The 17,398-nt window shown below is 44.5% G+C and overlaps 1 protein-coding gene across 1 annotated transcript in view; it reads left to right on the top strand.

Moving 5' to 3' along the window:
• Window positions 1–17,398, top strand: part of MAGI1 (membrane associated guanylate kinase, WW and PDZ domain containing 1) — a 432,678-nt gene that overhangs the window by 355,074 nt on the left and 60,206 nt on the right. The gene's annotated exons all lie outside the window — the stretch shown is intronic.

Here is a 17,398-nt window from a genome sequence, read left to right as displayed (position 1 = left end):
CCTGGCTGTCTCTCCTCTCTCTCCTGGCTGTCTTTTCTTTCCTGTTGTTTTTTCTCCATCTACTAAAATTCATTAATTTCGATTGGTAGCGTGTTACCACTGGAGAATATAACCCGAGCTGTGGAGTGAAAAAAGTAGTTTTTCATTGCTGAATATCGGGTGTCTTGAAAAAGGGAAGTGGCGTTCTCCAGACATTTATAATATAAGGCCGTATGGAGATGTGAGAGTTATTCTATGGGGAGTGGAAGGTAGAAATCACAAGGAACACCGGGGGAATTGTTTAATCACTTACTATTTATATCCATCTTAGATTTGGGAGCACAATTCGCCTTTTAACTGGTGTATTTCTCACAAGTGGACTTTTATATGTATACTACACTGTATTGTGTATATTTGTGAATTTTAAAGTGGATCATTATCATTGTTTTGAAGTACTATAAGTTTATCACACTCAATGATATATAGCACATATTAACCCATGGAATTTTAGATGAGAAACGCAGCTGATTTGTGAGCGCGGCACATTGTTCACGTTTATCTGGAGTCTTCGATACCCTGAAACAGCCATACTGCTGCTGATAGTCCGCAATCATTTGACCTTAAGGCGACAGAGCTTTGAAGCAGCAATTTTTAATTTATCCCAAGATAGAGTTCTTCTTTATTTAACTTAAAAATATTCTTAAACTGACATTAAAGGCTAAAGTGTGTCCCCCCTCGCCCCAGTGCTAAAGTAGGCACTTACCTTAAATGATGTTTCTTAATCCGATCATCTTCTTCTTTCCTGTAGTTTTTAGATGTCCCTCCAGTGCTGGTGCGGGTCTCCGATCCAGCGCTGACTTCTCTGTCCTCCTCTTCGCTCATGTCCCACAGAGTCTGCGGGTGCACGCTGCTCAAATATACTTACCTTGTGTCTCTCCTCATCTCCCGGCCGAGCATCTGAACTGCGCATGCACCTGCCCCAAGATCCTTTGCGGCCGCCCTAGAAATTTTCAGATGTTCGGACGGGAGTGTGTGGCGAAGACACAGGTAAGTATTAACCCTTCAAAAAGTTTTTTGTTTTCTTTTTTTAATAGTTTTGCATATATCTACTGCTTGCTAGCAGTAGATACATGCAAAAACAAACGAGGGTTTAATACCCTTTTATATACTCTTAAAAATGAATATCATTGGTATGGCCGACAAGCTCCCTGTCAATTCCAGTGAAGTATGAATCTTAATGATCAGTCCGCTTTAAGCTTTCTCTTCCCTGTAGTCTGTGAAGGCAAAGAACCGTGCTTAACACATGGCCGGATCCCACGGTTTAAAGTTAAAACATTTTGCGAGTTCTTCATAACGGGGCCTCTCGCAGCCATTTGATGTGTACTGCAGTGGATATTCAGTGTACAAATTACAATGGCCCATGCTGTTTTCTCCCCTCTCGTTGTATCTTTAGTGATTTATTACTATGCAGCAGCTTATCCCGCACATAAAAGAGTGACGCCGTCTGGTGGATCCGTCCAGCTGCGCTGCCGTCTTTTGTACAAGCAGCAGTTTCCGCTAAGCAGGGGTGAGACCACTACCCCATACCTGCACTAATCAAAAGTGGACTAAAGTCTTTGATTTGTTAAATAGCGGATTTACACATGGAGTACAATCCTACATAAAGAATAATTAGTCTTAAGGGTTTTTTTTCTTTCTTTTATTTTTGAGACAAGAATGGCTGCTTGGCGTTCGGATTGTTTGGATGAGCTGCTCTTCAGGCAAACTGCAAAATCATGCCTTTGAAGTGGCTTAGAGGGCACCTCTTTCCTTCTGAGTGACTCTGGTTTTTATTCTGGCGTTCCCTTCCTGTGGCCAGCTGCTCTGCTCAGTAAATATTTATTTCTGTCAGTATCCTTATTGAAAGAGAATCTATCACTTTGCCAGTTAAGGACAAAGTGACCAGTTCTCTTTTACCTTGCTTCCCAGTCATTCCAATTGTCCATAAGACGGATGGTGTGATGGGAGCAAGGCAAAGGTAAGTATCAGTGGACTGGGGGGGGGGGGGGGGGGCGAGATTGGTATGAGGAAGTACCCACTGCTCATTGTTATCAGAAAGTACGCACTGCTCATTGGTAATGTGAAGTACCCTTTGCTCAATATCGGAAAGTACCCACTGCTCATTGGTATGGGGAAGTACCCATTGGTTATTACTGCCAGTACTCTTATTGAAAGAGAATCTATCGCTAGTTAAAAGAGAACTATGGGGTAAGTGTTTTTCCCTATAGTTCTCTTAAGGGTCACAGGAGGACATATACTAGCGTCCTCCCGTGACCCAAAGCTCAGTATGTCGCAAGCTACAGCTCGCTATATACTGAGAGCCCTGCAGACGACCATGCTGTTGAGATCCACCCAGCTGCGTGAGTGACAGCTAGCTCTATCTATCTAGCGGCAGAGCCAGCGGTGCCCGCCCCCTCCCCCTCTGATCCTCCAGTCAGCACTAGAGGGGAAGGGGGAATCGTTTCGGGAATCGGTGACTGACTGTCATGGCTCTCTGCAGGGAGATGATCGAGAAGTGAGCGAGCGACGGTATGCATTCGCTCACTTCCTGATCTATTGAGCCAGCGTGTGACAGTTTCATTGTCACACGTCGGCTCGAACTATGAGGATGTGTGGTTTTCACTCACCTCATAGTTCTCCTCTAAGGGCAAAGTGGACAGTTCTCTTTGCTTGCTCCCCATCACTCCAAATTGTTCATTGGATGCATGGAGTGACAGAGGAGCAAGGCTAACATAAGTATCAGTGGACTGGGGGGGGAGGGGGCTCATTGGTATGGGGAACTACCCACTCAGATTCTGTGTGTTCCCAAAGTGGGAGGTTGCACCGAATTGTCAAAAACAAAATACTTTGTTAAAGTCACTCAGTTACTGATTAATGATTAAAAATAAAGTGTCCCCGCAAAGGAAACATTGAATACTGCCCTTCCTGCTACCTGCGCCACCCATCACTCCGGTAATATAGAGAACCCTACAGCTGAAGATCTGACACTTCAGGTAGTGTTGATTTCTTGGTCACCCCACCATGTGCTGTGGTTGCTTGGGCCTAGCAGATCAAACTACTGAGGGGTTTATTCCCAAAGCTAGCCGAAGGATCAACCAAAGCTTCGGCTGATCTTTCAACTAGCTTCAGTTGCGGGAGCCCTTCGGTTCAGTAGAACCGAAGGGCTGCTGTACGGGCTATTCACTATATCCTGTACTGCTCCCGAAGGCGACCGAGCAAGGCAAATGCTTCGGCTCAAATGAGCCGGAGCAGGGCGAACGGGCGGCCGTATGCCTTGCAAATGACACCTGGGCAGAGCCAGCCATGATCTCACAGCTGGCTCCGCCCAGTTGTAATAACAGATCATCGTCCCCAAATGACCTGGGGATGCTGATCTGTCATTTAACAATAACAACTGGGTGGAGCCGGTCGTGACATCACCAGTTGTTCATTAGCCGGGCCCTGCTAGAAGACTCTAGCAGGTGACGGTCAATAGGAAACAGTTGGGCGGAGCTAGCGGTCACTGCTAGCTCCGCCCAATTGTTTTTTGTTATCTTTATTGTTTTTTATTTATTCTTTATTTACATTAAAAAAAAAGAAAATTCAACTTTTTTCCCCCCAACTTTTTTCCCCCCAACTTTTTTCCCCCCATTTGCTATTCCTCTCGGTACCACGGAGGTACCGAGCACAATAGCCGATCCTATTCGCTCACTGCAGATCGGCCCCTATGTGAATAGGGGTGAACGGCCGGAGATTCAAGTGTTGGATCGGCTGAGTCGAAGTCCTTCTACTGAGATGAAGTGAATAGCTGAACGTTGTTCGGCTCACTTCACTACGGCTCGGTTATTCACTCGGCTGCGCTTCTCTGATTTTCACCTGTTACTTTCCGCCTCGCTGTTTTGTCTGCTCCTTTCTCAAAGACCGCCATGCAGCCCGCTTATTTATGAAAAGTGTATTTTTTTTTATCTTTCCGGGTTTCAAATCAGATTTCCAAAAATAGTTGGAGCACCTTTTGTAGCATGAAAAACGTGTCATCCTCTATCAGGCAATTATCTTCATCATAAGGCTATCTACCTTTTCACCTCTGTGCAAATTCTTATCTGCCTCCTGCGCAAAGACGATAAATGGTTTTCTGCTGTCGGTCCTATCGAAGCCGCGATAGCAATTTTCCAACTGGTGCAGTGTTGTGAGATGCATCTCCGCCCCGGTCTGCTGCCGCGTGTTGATTTACGTAAAGCTGGAAGGACCGAGTAAACACTTTAGGTTCGTAAGTGCTCTTATTTCCTTCAGTTGTCAGATCGTTCGGTTATCATATTACTAAAACATGATTAGACCGCGTTCCAGGAAGAGGCTAAGTGCTGGGTGAAAGGATTCCAGGAAACAGAAGACGTAGATGGGAACCTCCGAGCTGAAGACCGGATGTTGCTTCTATGTCCACTATACAGGATGTACATCCTTATATCACTAATTATAACCATGTGCAAATGTTTGGGCACCCTTGATCGAATGACATGTTCTATTGATTGTCTTAGTTAAAAGATGATAACACAACGTAAACAACAAACCTAAACATGACCTGTTTCAGGTAACTGGCTGGGACAAATGAAACATACACTTTGGCTTGTGCAAAGGTTTGGGCACCCTTTCAGCATTTCCTACCAGCCTCCAGAGGTTTCTTCTAGCTAGCCAGCTATGTGTTTAAAGGAGAACTATGAGGTGAGTGCTTTTCACTCACCTCATAGTTCTAGCCGACCTGTAACAATAAGACCCCATTCACACTGAGCGACATGGAAATCGCGCGACTTTGAGCGACATTGAGCGACGAGCGACATTGAGCGACGTGTCGCGCGACATCTTCCTATTGGGCTGTATGCAATCAGGAGCAATATCGCTCAAAATCGCTCTAAAAAAGGGTCATGTAGAAGCGACAAGCTACCAGCGACGAGCTACAAGCGATATTGAGCGATATTGAGCGACATTGAGCGACGAGATGTGAACAGCTACATTGAAATGTATTGGTGAAGCTACATAGAGCGATATAGTGCGGAAATATGAGCGATATCGCTACAAAAATCGCGCGATAAATCGCTCAATGTGAACGGGGCCTGAGACTGTCACAGGTCGGCTCAGTAGATAGGGAGGTGAGCGAACACATACCGGCGTTTGCTCACCTCTCGATCCTGTCATGGATCGCTGCCGTGATAGGGGAGGGGCTGGATTCCCTGCTCCAATCCGCCAGCGCTGACTGGCGGAATGGACGGGGGAGGGGGCGGGTACAGCTGGCTCTGCCTCTAGATAGGCAGAGCCAGCTGTCAGTCACGCAGGTGGGCGGATCCAGACATAATTGTCGGGATCCGCTTCAGCTGCGGCGTCTCAGTATACCGCGAGCAGCAGCTCGCGGTATACTGCGGCGTCTCAGTATACCGCGAACTACAGCTCGCGGTATACTGAGCCTAGGGTGACGGGAGGACGCTAGTTTGTGTCCTCCTGTTACCCTATGGAGAACTATGGGGAAAAGCCTTAACCCCATAGTTCTCCTTTAAGCTTTAGAAATGTTGTCCCGCTTTTTCTTGGTTCTGGTTCAGAAATATTCTAAGGTCATCTTGCGTGTATCAGATCTCCGACATATACTAAAGGTTGCAATAGATAATTATAAAGCTAGCATATCAAAATAATGCATTTTAATTTTTTTTTTTTAAATAACGCTAAGGGCTTGTTCACACCATGTCTGGACCAGATCTGGATGCGTTTCTGCAAATGTGGTGCAGTGCGTTTTTTTACGTATTTTTGAAGCGTTTATTTTTTTAGGCTTAAAATGGGCTTTCAGGTGGAGTCAAGTGTGTTTGCATGCATTTTTGATGTGTTTACATGCATTTTGGTACATTCTAGACCAGAAAAAATAGTGCATGTCACATTTTCTTTTCCCCACACCAGAGCGGGCTGCATTGGTGTGAACAGAGCCCAGAAATACCATAGGAATACATTGGGATGCATTTCAGGTGCGGATAAACATTTTCTGGTCCTGAGGACTTGTGCCCACCATGCCTGGACCATGTCCAAACCAGAATAATTTGTTCTTGGACCAAAAAAGCATTGCAATGTATTAGCCTAATGTACTCGCCTAAATACTCGGTACTAGTATTGGTTATTGGTGCATCCCTACAATGTATCCCTATGGTATTTATGGGCTCTGTTCACACCAGCGCAGTCCGTTCCCATCCAGGCAAAAAATAATACTGCTTGCCTAATTTTCCCTGGTCTGGAATGCACTGAGATGCATCAAAAATGCACGCAAACGCACTGGACTAAACCTGAAAGCCCATTTAAGCTAAAAAAAACGGCAAAAATGCACTGCGTTTGCGTTTGTAGATCTGGTCCGGACATGGTGTAAACATAGCCTGAATCTTCTGCTAAGACTGTGTGAAATTTTAACCTAGAAGGTCAGTATGATGTAGTTTGGCTAGGGATGACCCTAGTAAACTAAAATTAGTCCAGCTTCATGTTGAAGAATTAATGTGACACTAAACTTAAGAGTTAAATATTAAGAATGCATTTAAGTACTTTAAGTATTAACAACAATGTATCTTATTTGTGTATCACTCGGCTGTAGATCCTCAAATCATCTCTGAATTCATGCTGACACTGTCTGGAGGGTGGCTACTTTTGTTCCTCATGGTCCCTGTGTGTGTTGTAAAGTAGTCACCGCTCCAAGCTCACTCCTGTGATGCACTACAATCTCAGGTTTAGTTTAGATTTGTACTGATGTTGTAGTCCATCATGGGGCTACTTTACAACACACACAGGGACCATGGGGAACAAAAGTAGTCACCCTCCAGAAGTAAGGACATTGTCACCACCAATTCAGAGATGATTTGAGGATCTACAGCCGAGTAATACACAAATAAGATACATTTTTGTTAAAAGTTACGGTATTTGAATGCATTTTTAAGATTTAACTCTTGCGTTTAGTGTCACTTTAATTATAGATGTGCGAGGACAAATATTTGTTACGTTGCCTAAGGTCTGGTTCCCACCCGGGCATTTTACAGCGCGTACGAACGCGCTGAAAAACGCCCTACGCCCAAAGAAGTACAGGAGCTTCTTTGGGGCGTATTTGCCGCGCGTATCCATTAGGATACAGGCGGATAGCCCTCGTAAACGCGCATTTGTCGCACGTTTCTTTTACCGCAAATTGTGCTAAAAACGAGCGGCAAACGTGCATATTTCGTACGCCCCGGTGTAAACCCAGCCTTAAAGCCATGCAACTGGGAATTACAGAACGACGTCCACAATTATAAGCTTCACATATGACTCCCTTACAGGGTTCCTAATAAAAAAGAAAAGGATCTTTGTGTGAATGGTGCTCCCCATTAGTATACCCATAGCTTAGCAAGTCTGAACCTGGAAAAAAACTTCTTGGTGTAATGCAAGGGTGGGCAAAGTCAGTACTCCAGCTGTGGTGAAACTGCAAATCCCATCTTGCCTGTGGCTGTCAGTCTTGCAGTGCCTCATGGGACTTGTAGTCCCACAACAGCCGGAGTGCCAAGGTTACCTGCCTCTGGCTTTAGTATTTTTCCTATGTTCCTTTCAGTGGAAAAACATGGCACATGCAAACCCCGTCCCTGACAACCTCTCAACCCCTCATCACACTAAATGACAGGGCAACACATGCAAGAAATCCTGAATGGACACGTTTGCATCGGCAGAAAGTTCCTAGAAGTCTTACCTCACTAAGCAAAAAAAAAAAGTGTTTCCACTTGGATATAAAATCATCATATTTCAACATTAATTGCTGATCTTCATCCTGGAGAATCTCTCAAAACAAATGAGCTATTCATCCCAACACAAGAAAGAAAAAAAAATATATCAAAGATGGAGATGAATCACTCTTGACACGCTCTCGTGATTTGGATCCCTAGAATTTCAAATATACTTTTAAAATGTTTTTTTATTTCTTTTATTTTTTTCTGTCGTCAGAAAGATGCTTATAAATCCAGTCCTTGACCTGCTCTCCCTGACAGGCAGATGATTTAGATGCAAAATTATTCACAAGGAAGTCATTCACAATGGTATTACAGCGCAGCCGACTGGAAAAAATCAAAAGTCAACTGATTTTTATTTCTGCATCAATTTCGTCAAACCGAGAACGAGGATGTCGAAATATTTGTCAGCACCGTATGAGGCTTATGCAGTTATTTTTCTAGTTTATGGAGCGGGGCTTTTTTTTTTTGTTGGTCTTTAAAAGAAACCTGTACAGGGAGAATATGCAGGCTGCCATTGCTAAAAATGCTAATTGGCTGGCTGTTATGCTGATTCAATGCCTGCAATACTTTGAGGGTACAAAAACACTATGGGGGGGAATTTATCAATACTAGAGCAGATTTGCATTGCAACCAATCAGCTTCTATCTCTCATTTTCAAATCCCAACTGAGCAAACTGAAGAGAGATGCTGATTGGTTGCCATGGGCAACTGCTCTAGTTTCTGCCTGCTCCAGTTCCCCCCTATGCGTTTTATGGGTTTTCTGAGCCAGGCAACCCTTTTCTTGCTAACAGCAACACACTAAAATGCAAAACAGGTATTTTGATTGTGGATGTGCAATGTTTGTAAACTAACCTCTCCGTGTCATACAATATGAGGCCCGCAGGCTTAATGAGAAATCACTCAATTTCCCCATCTTTTCTAAAGAGCGTGGATGGAAGAATGTTCCATTTCGGCTATTGTGTTCTGACAGCCGGTGACTGCAGCTGATTGACTAAAGTGACTGTGTTCAGACAACAATGTTCCACCTGGCTCCTTTGACAAAAGACAATTGAAAAATAGAATTTCGTAGGGCTAGGTGGTGCTGCAGGGCCACCCACCAACCGAATGGGAAACAAACAAAAAATGTGATCCTTGTATGGACAGCTTAATTCACATGCTCACGCTAAGGCTTCATTCACACACACAATGCAAGAGCAAAATTGAATGCATATTTGTAAATGCGTATAGATGTATGTATGCGCGTATATGCGTGAACTGTATCCAATCCCAAAATGCATCATTTTTAAATGAAACTTTAATGTACAGTACGAGCACACGTGTAAAAATACGCAAAAATCCCAAGGCCAGACGCATCTTGGTTCCATTTTTTGCGCATTTTTACGCAGTGCAAAAATACAGCTGTGTGTATACGCAGCTATGTGTATGGAGCCATTTATTTGCATATAGGGAAAAAAATGCTGTGCGCAGTGTATGTGGCAGTGTAAATGAGGCCTAGGAGTGCCTAATATTTCTTTTACTAAATGTTCCAGAAAGTTTTACTCCAGTAGAACGGGAAGATTTTAGTAAACTGTCAATAGGCCTGGCATAGAAGTCCCCCTATGTGGCCGAAAAGCCGTGTCCTCTTCCCTCTGCTCTCTCCACGGACATAAACACAAATGCTCAGTTCAGATTTGCATTTGTGTTTATATGACCAATGAGTGACTGCAGCAGTATGTATTTTAATCCTGCCTGCACATCCAACTATCCTCTACTGCAGCCTTTCTCATTCTTTTACCCCATTGGAACCCTAGAAAATGTTTTTCCTGGTCTCTGGGAACCCCTGCATTAGGAAAAGTGTCCTTTACAGTGGTGGTCCAAATGCCAACTTTATAGAAAGCTAAATATTTCTATGGTGTGATGACACTGGCTCTGCCAAGTGGTGTGGACTTCAGAACTATGCAGGCACCATCAGTTGGAAGGTCAGTTAGCCACAGCTCAAGAGACCCCTAGCAACCTCTGGAGGAACTCTAGGGTTCTATGGAACCCTGCTTGAGTATGACTCACTTTATGACCGCACGCCATCTCATTGGACTCCAGACAACATTCATACATGACACACAATGCGGTTTCACCTAACAACGAAGAAGCTTCGTTCAGCTGCCCTGACGGGACCTCCTATATTCATTGCAGGTACCGGTACACCTCACAGGCCAGTGGCACACGACCTGACATTATGCAAGTCAGTAAGCAAGGGGACTTGTCCTCTAACTTCATTTTGTTTCATTCAGCACTGTAAAGTCATTGGTTCCTAGCAAAGCATGCCGTGAATACTCTAGCAAACAAAATGGCTGACATCCATACTGCAGCTTATGTTACATTTCCCTCTCCGTGCTTGTGTCTTTCCTGAGACAATTAAGAAATGCTTATCTAGATGTCTGGGCTGTAGAGTCCCGTTCCTTGGGTTCTCTTCAGACGTACGATGAAATATTAATGCCGCAATAACTTGGACTATTATAGTTCCTATAATCTGCCAGGCATCTGAAGCTTTCATTGAAGTGGTATCCTACTCTGTGGAGACACGGCTGTTAAATCAATGAATTCATAAATTATTGGTGTCACCTCTCTGATCTTCATTGGCGTGATGTCTGCATAGTAATCGGCATAAGCACTTGACCCCTCCGCCTTTTCTCCTCCTCAAGAAGTTGCTGATAAGCTGTGCACACTACTCTTTCTCATCCATTGGAACATGCATCCCAGAAGGGACTTGCCTTGGGTTCAGGGGGTTCGCCGCCTTCTTCTTACAGTAAATTCATTATAACCATTCAGAGTGTTAGCAGAGAATGAATCTTAAAAATTGATACCGGTAAATATTTATATTAAGTATTTTAAAAATAGTGGATTGCTGCAGATCATTTATATACATCCAGGGAGTACTTTTAAAATCTGCCAATGTCAAGGTCTACAGCTTTGGTTCTGCATTAAATATTGGCTTTTATAAGGGGGTACATACTTTAAAGTAATGGTAGGCAAACCACAAAATTTATAGTTAAACTTTGTGTTGTGTCTAATTTGCCAAAACATTGTAATTCCGCTAGTTTTGTTATCCAGACATCCTTGTCAGAAAGCAAAGCCAAGATCTGACCTCACTTTTCTCTATTGCAGTTAAACAAGACAACTTGGTTGAAGTATAATTAAACCCTCTGGGTTTTTTGCATGTATCTACTGCTAGCAAGCAGTAGATATATGCAAAAACATTTTAAAAAGTTACCAAAAAGGTTAAATTACCTGTGTCTCTGCTGCGCACTCCCGTCCGAAGTTCAGAAGATTCTCGGGCAGCCGTGAAGGGTCATGGGGCGGGCTCATGCACAGTAGAGATCTTCGGCTCGGAGAAGAGGAGAAACACAGGGTAAGTCAATGCAGGCAGCCCGGCAACATGCACCCATAAAGACAACGTGGGACACAGGAGACGCAGTAGTCCGGCACCAGCGCTGGAGGGACTCCTGAAAACTACTGGAAAGAAGATGATTGAATCAAGAGGCATCATTTAAAGTGAGTCCCTAAAAGAGAACTATGAGGTGAGGGCTTTTCACTCACCTAACAATGAGACTGTCACAGGTCGGCTCAGTAGATCGGGAATTGAGCGAACACATACCGGCGTTCGCTCACTTCTCGATCCTGTCACAGCTCTCTGCCGTGACAGGGGAGTGGCTATATTGCCCCCTCCTCCCCGCTCCGATCCTCCAGCGCTGACTGGCGAAACGGACGGGGGAGGAGGCGGGTACAGCTGGCTCTGCCTCTAGATAGGCAGAGCCAGCTGTCACTCACGCAGCTGGGCGGATCCAGACATAATTGTCGGGATCCACTTCAGCTGCGGTGTCTCAGTATACCGCGTAGCTGTAGCTCGCGGTCCACTGAGCTTAGGGTGACGGGAGGACGCTAGTTTGTGTCCTCCCGTTACCATAAGCAGAACTATGGGGAAAAGCCCTAACTCAATAGTTCTCCTTTAAAGCAGCAAGTTAGGGGGGGGGGGGTTTAGACTTTAATGTCACTTCGCCTCAGCCTTTAATTGGGCAGTTAAGGAGCAGCAACATGCTGATGAGGTCATCTTTATTGTCTCTTCTCCTATTAGACGTTTATCTGTAAAGTGTAGCAAAGCCTGGCTTACAGTGCTGCTCCCTCCGCTCCTGATCTGAATTGACCTATGCAGGAAACTACATTACTAATGTAATGTATTACTAATATAATGGTGATAATAGGAAATGTTGGATATATTGCAGCTTACCAGTCCTTAGATGTGGTGGCTGCATTCGTTTTAATTTTTTTGGTTAAGAACATTTTCAGCAAGTACACAAAAGTTCTTGTCACTTTATGTGAGCTGACCTGAAAGTAAAACGATGTTATCTTCCTTCCTTAAACTTACCCCCCCTTCCCATTCCCCATTTAATGGAGATAAACAAAGGCAGACATATTTGATGTCCAAAGTAGAAATAGCCAGCACTCAAACACTATGAGGAGAATTTATCAAAAGTGGAGCAGACAAAATCTGGAGCAGCATGGCAACCAATCTGCTTCTATCTTCAGTTTGTTTAGTTAAGATTTGAAAATGAAAGAGTGAAGCTGATTGGTTGCCATGGGCAACTGCTGCAGATTTTGTCTGCTCCAGTTTTGATCAATTCCCTTCTGTGTATCAAAAACTGAGATGTTAGGAGCATATATTTGCAGCAAATCTAAGTGGGAGCCATACTGACCCATCAAGTCCCCAAGCTCCCATTCTGGGGCATACACCGCAATAAATAGGTTAGAGGCAGGGTATGCTTGGAGGTAACCAGTTCCTCCTTAAGGTGCAGATACACACCAGAAGCCCAGGACAGCACACAGGCAGCTGAAGACTCTAATGTGTCCCGGCAAACAGTGACTAGCTTTTTAAAACAAGGTGCACGTTTCCAGCATACAATCCGATGGACATGTCTGGGTTTGGAGGTTGCCAGGAGAACGGTACTTGCCTGACTGCATTGTGCCAAGTGTAAAGTTTGGTGGAGGGGGGATTATGGTGTGGGGTTGTTTTTCAGGGGTTGGGCTTGGCCCCTTAGTTCCAGTGAAGGGAACTCTTAAGGCATCAGCATACCAAGACATTTTGGACAATTTCATGCTCCCAACTTTGTGGGAACAGTTTGGGGATGGCCCCTTCCTGTTCCAACATGACTGCGCACCTGTGCACAAAGCAAGGTCCATAAAGACATGGATGAGCGAGTTTGGCGTGGAGGAACTTGACTTGACTGGAAAGTATAGGAGCCAGTAGGAGGTTGGCATAATAGCCAGGCAACTGGCATTTTTAGGAGATCAGTAGTACCAGCCCTGGTCTTTTTCTCTCTTCAAAGATTTACTTTCAGCGAGAGGTTTTCCCCACTAAGAGGTGTATATCATGACAGCTGCTCAGATATCTTTAAGAAAGGCCATTATACTAATGTATATACAACCTGCTGCAATTAGGATTTACTCCAGGGGTGGTTGTTAATCCTCTGAAATGCACCTTGCAGTGATTTCATATACGTGTAATTCATCGCTCCCCAAAGAGCAGCTGACATTTTGTACAAGCCCATACAACCTTGTTCCTGAAGTCAATTACTGGTGCTTGTGCGGTAAACATTGGTATGAATCAAATGACATTTTATGATTCATGGATCTTGTGGGGGACTGCAAAACAATGGACTTGTGTGTGTTCAGCCATTCTCCCACTGTTCAGCATCAATGAAGGTCTGAGCCTATGCTTGTGATAACGAGTGTTCCATGGTCACTCTCTTTTGTCTTTTTGCTTTCATTTTTTTGTGTTCAAATCCACTAAATGACATATTAGATTCAAATCACCAAGCTCTAACAATTATTATATGCCAGAATGACAGTCATTTTAATCAATGAGAGCTGGAAATAACAATGCCAAATAACACATGCATTATAGTTTAATGAGTTGAGGCTATTCTATGAAAGTGAACAGACTCACACACAAGGCAACACAATGGGTGCATTTTAATGCTGAACTTCGTGAATTACATATAAACTACCCTTGCAGTTGTCGTCATACCTCCTCTTCCCTTCCCTAGTGCCGGGGTTAGGTGCACGTTTTTGCCTAGGGGTACAAGAATAAGCTGTAAGGCTTGCCTTATTTATCACTCCGATGCTCTCCTTTTCTCCCTGACGCTCCGGATTGTGGGCAGGACCTCGCTGTCCTAACAGTGCAAGACTATTCACCCTGCATTGTATGCAATGACCTTTTAGTGTGTGAACTGAGCACTTTAAGGAAGAGGCTTAGTGGGACAGGTCTCACAGATGGAGGGAGCCTGCTGGAGCAAAGAATAGGGTAGGTATTACAACGTATTCCTCTATCCCTAGACTTAATGATAATTAAACTCTTGCAATGCGGGTAATGGGGGGTGTATCGGGGGAAGACACTACAAGGTTTGTTTTTGTGTAATTCCTGGAGTTCAGCTTTAAAGTGTATATATTACTGTATATATACAATACTTACCCTTTATCCCCTTCACAATGCTGCAAGTACACAAAAATACCTGATGAGTCTGCAGAAAATCTAGTGAGCTCCTAACATCCTGTAGAGTCCTGTGGTGAGCTGACAACTCTGCCACTACCAGGGGCGTCCCGAGGCCAGGTGTCACCAGGTGCGGAGACCCATCATCCATGCACGTGATGTCGCCACGCGCATGCACGATCATGTCATCATGCATGTGCGGCCATCTAATTGACGCCTGCTGGCGGCCATCTTGGTGATGGACGCCAGCAGGGAGAGGAGGGGGCGTTCACCCAGCGGGATGAGGTATGCCGCCATGTCCCCTCCTCTATCCTGACACTTTCGGGCTCTCGCTCCATGACCGAGTGTCTGACTTTTCAGAGGGGTTGACAACAAAATGTCAGTCATTTTGTTGGCAACCCTCCATTAGTGTCACCCGGGTGCGGGCCGCACCCCCCTTGTGATGCCACTGGCCACTACTGCAATGCATTCCCAAGCAGTGTTGTCAGCTCTGCCTAAGTTGTCCCCTGCTGGTACACCTCCCCTTTATGATATGGAAATGAGGAGAAGAGGATTTCTGTAGTCCAGCAAGTGGAGGGCTGAGAACATTGCTCAGGATTGCAATGCAGGAGAGTTGGAGTTGTCAGTTCACAACAGGAATTTAGGAGTTCATTAGATTTCAGTTATAGGCAACTGCTATTTTTATGTACTTGCACCTTTCCCTTTGTTTTATCCTTTAAAATGCTGCATGTGTTGGAGCTCTCCATATTTTTTGGCTTTAGAGACGCCGTAGTTAGTGGTTCTGTTTCCACCCAGTTTTTGGCTGGGGTCCTGCTTCTTCTGCCATTCCTTCCTGCAGAATGGGCAGGACATGAAATATCCAGCCAGTAGAGGGGCTCCTCAGATTTGCAGCGACAGGCATGAAAGGTGAGCGCAGTCCACAAGAGACATAGGAAACCATTAAGTGATTTTACTGTTTGTTGCCAATTAAAACAAAACATCAGTTATTGACCCGCAGACAGTAGAGAAGAGAGCCCTCAGGGGCAGGGCCCTCCTTACCATCTTGTCTTGATTTGTATTGTGATTGTAATGTCTTCCTTATATTGTAAAGGGCTCCACAAACTGTTGGCTCTATATCAATCCTGTATAATAATAATAGAGAACGGTGCTATGCACCAATCTGCAGCATCCAATCAGAATTCTGCTCTGTAGGTTTGTTGTCTTTGAATTATAATGAAGTAGATTGGCTTTCACTATGATGTGCGGTGTGTGCGGTTTTGCTTGCTGCTGGCGCCACCCACTGGAGCTCGGTGGTCCTTCCTGATACCTCGCTGCTAGAGTTCACAGTGTGCACTGCTCTGTAATACGTTGATAATACTTCTTTTTGCAAAGCAATTGACAGTTACAAGATGCATCAGCGGCTTTGTTAATGTTACAATCTGACTTATATATTGTATAGCACAAAGGGAACACCAAGGAAACGGCTACATACATAGCTGAAGAACATATATTGATCTTTTATATAAAGTCACCTGATGTCGCTCATATGTACAATACAGGCTCCGCTATTGCTGATTTCCTTGTTAGTTGATCCTTGCTAGTTACCTGGCTCTCATGCTGATCCTCTGTCTTCGGTGCTTTCCAAGGCACTAATTATTTATTTATTGATTACTGGTATTTATATAGCGCTGACAATTCTACACAGATCCTTGCAAAGTTGCACATTCACATCAGTCCCTGCCCTCAATTAGGGGTCTCTATCTCACATGCATACATACAGGGGACATTTACCAATTAACCTACCAGCATGTCTTTGGAGTGTGGGAGGAAACCAGAGTAACCGGAGGAAACCTAAGCAAGCCCAGGGAGAACATGCAAACTCCTTGCAGATAGTGTCCTGACTGGGATTCGAACCCGGGGCCTTCGGTGATGGCCACTGTAATTCTTTGGTAGGGTGTGCTACAGTATCTTTAACATATTGGCCCAATGGCAGGAACCATAAGGTGTCCCTGTACACTTGGATTCCTCTGAAATCCACCGTTGTGCTCTGATTGAGAAGAGCATTCTGGCACTACACCTCCACATTTTGAAACCACATGAGTTAGAGACCTCAATGTTGCATTTGAAATGCAAAAGTGTAATGGCATTATGTAACTGATTAGGAGGAGACGATTTTGGAGGCATCTGATGGTTCATCTACAATATAAGTAACTTTAGGGTATCCTACCAACAGGTTTGGACACGATGGGCCAATCTGACCGCCAGTAAATGTTGCTACTTTAGAAATTGCTCCATTAATGTGCATGTGGGTATTCCTTGAGCACATTTTTGTGTATTCGAGGAGAGGGGGTTGACAAACCGCTGGGACTTCAGCCTGGTGGAAGCTCTGTTCATTGGTCAAAAATACCCAGTCTGGCCGCTTGACTCATCTGGGAGTGTCAGCTTCTGCCAATCATGATCAGCCATATTGGACTAGGAATATGGGATACCTTGAGTGGGGGGTTGGCTAATAAAAACTGATTTCTGATTGGTTCATGTTCAGTGCACTGTTATTAAATAAGCCCTGTTCTGCTTTGTGATCCTATAAAATAAAGCATTTTTTTTAATTTGCTTCTGTAATTGCTTAAAGCCCAGTCCTTCTATCACACGGCTCCTATGAAGTCGTGCCATCATATTGCACTCGTCCAGTTCACAGAGTATCTGCTCATCTATGTCAGCTTTGTTTAAATGGAGCTGCCTGCCACATGTTTATTAACCTTGATGGAATAACACCCCTCAGTACCCTCCCTGCACATCTGCCCCCCCCTGCAAAAAAAATCCTTGTCTTCTCACTTGCTGTAAAGAAAGCCTTTAACATCCGCTCGTATCTGTTATTCAGCTTCTATTGGTCCAATGCAATTGACAAGCAGCTCGCGTCAAAAGGAAATATCTAGGTTTAATTGTTAGCCAAGTCCCTCTTAATCCAGGGGAGCATTTGAGATTCTGTCCAAGTGTTCGCTTTTCCCAGGCCGCCAAGGTCTGCTCTCCCCCAGCCTCCGGGCTTCTGCAGCATCGCTAATGCAGATAGATTTGTGTTCCCTCTCTCTTTCTCATTCCCCCCTTTTTTTATTTTTTTCCTTCTCTCTCTCTCTCTCTCTCT

The sequence above is a fragment of the Nanorana parkeri genome, unplaced genomic scaffold, assembly GCF_000935625.1.
Source record: "Nanorana parkeri isolate BGI_ZX_2015 unplaced genomic scaffold, ASM93562v1 scaffold9, whole genome shotgun sequence".
NCBI classification, from domain to species: Eukaryota; Metazoa; Chordata; class Amphibia; order Anura; family Dicroglossidae; genus Nanorana; species Nanorana parkeri.
This window is presented reverse-complemented; position numbering and strand designations above follow the sequence as displayed.